Source organism: Trypanosoma cruzi (genome assembly GCF_000209065.1).
Source record: "Trypanosoma cruzi strain CL Brener chromosome Unknown tcruzi_1047053436575, whole genome shotgun sequence".
In the NCBI taxonomy this organism is placed as follows: Eukaryota; Euglenozoa; class Kinetoplastea; order Trypanosomatida; family Trypanosomatidae; genus Trypanosoma; species Trypanosoma cruzi.
In genome coordinates this window covers 1-976 of record NW_905657.1, presented here as the reverse complement: position 1 = coordinate 976, position 976 = coordinate 1, and the positions used below count along the sequence as shown (strand labels likewise).

General features: G+C 60.0%; 4 non-coding genes across 4 annotated transcripts, besides 1 other annotated feature; all 4 read right to left on the bottom strand.

Annotated features, from left to right (window-relative positions):
* Positions 1-62: 62 nt before the first annotated feature.
* Positions 63-149, bottom strand: Tc00.1047053436575.40. The gene has a single exon (XR_008254396.1). It is a non-coding gene; the product is annotated as a C/D small nucleolar RNA (snoRNA), TB11C4C2 (small nucleolar RNA).
* A 67-nt stretch (positions 150-216) lies between these two features.
* Positions 217-265: a microsatellite.
* Positions 266-272: 7 nt separating this feature from the next.
* Tc00.1047053436575.30 lies at positions 273-369 on the bottom strand. Its single transcript, XR_008254395.1, has one exon. It is a non-coding gene; the product is annotated as a C/D small nucleolar RNA (snoRNA), TB11C4C1 (small nucleolar RNA).
* A 106-nt stretch (positions 370-475) lies between these two features.
* On the bottom strand, positions 476-547 carry Tc00.1047053436575.20. Its single transcript, XR_008254394.1, has one exon. It is a non-coding gene; the product is annotated as an H/ACA snoRNA, TC11C4H3 (small nucleolar RNA).
* A 146-nt stretch (positions 548-693) lies between these two features.
* Tc00.1047053436575.10 lies at positions 694-783 on the bottom strand. Its single transcript, XR_008254393.1, has one exon. It is a non-coding gene; the product is annotated as a C/D small nucleolar RNA (snoRNA), TB11C4C3 (small nucleolar RNA).
* Between the last annotated feature and the right edge of the window lie 193 nt (positions 784-976).

Sequence of the window (976 nt, the reverse complement as noted above, 5' to 3'; positions counted from 1 at the left end):
GCGCCGTTGCGCAAGAAAGAAAAACGACAACAATAGCAGGAAGTGGGAGGGAGGGGAGCGGGCGCTCAGCCGAAAGGTGATTTTTATTGTTCCGTTCTCAATGCGTCGCTCAAACTGTTTGGACCTCGAACAACATGTCTCCATCGTAGCGCGTGTGTGTGTGTGCGGGCGTGCGCGTCGCTGGGCCGCAAAACCGCGCAGCGAGAGCAGAGGGACAAAGAAAGAAAAAAAGAAAAAGAAAAAAAGAAAAAGAAAAAAAAAGAAAGATGGGGGTGTAAAGCAAAGCACTTCAGTGTGAGCTGAGTCGGGAACTGCGTCCTCACGCGTTTTCGTCGTCAGACTGACAGGAAACTGTGGAATTTCATCACGCGTCGCAGCCGCATCTCTCACCCGTGCGCGTCCTCTTTGGTTTTGTTTTTTCCCATCGTTTCCCGAACTGGGGAGGGAGCCTCGACGCGCGCACCGTCACCGCAAACTCTCGCGCAACCGGGCGGTGGCGCCACGCGCGGCACCGACAGCGCGCCACCGGCCCAAGGGTTGTTGCGCTTCACGACCGGCGTGTCTCTTTCTCGGGGCGCCGATGCACCCAAGCGCCCAGCGTCACGGAGCGGTGGGTCTCAAGACGCGCCTTTCCTGGCCATGCGAGGGGAGGCGCGGGGGCCAGCCGGCGAGGTTGCGGCGGGCGGGGCGGCTGTCAGACCTGTTGAGTTTGTTTTTGGCCATCACGCAAGCGCGTTCACGGGGCCACGCGCCCTCGCGCACAAGAGTTGGTTGCTTCCATCAGCAGCGGCGTGCGCCCACCACAACCCACCTCCGGGCAATTCGGCCCTCTCTTTCTCTTTCTCTCTCTTGCGCTTTCGGGCGGGCCCGCCACCAACCGTTTGCACAGGCAGGGCGCCAGACAGGGCAGGATGTTACGTGCGCGCCGTTGCGCAAGAAAGAAAAACGACAACAATAGCAGGAAGGGGAGGAGGGA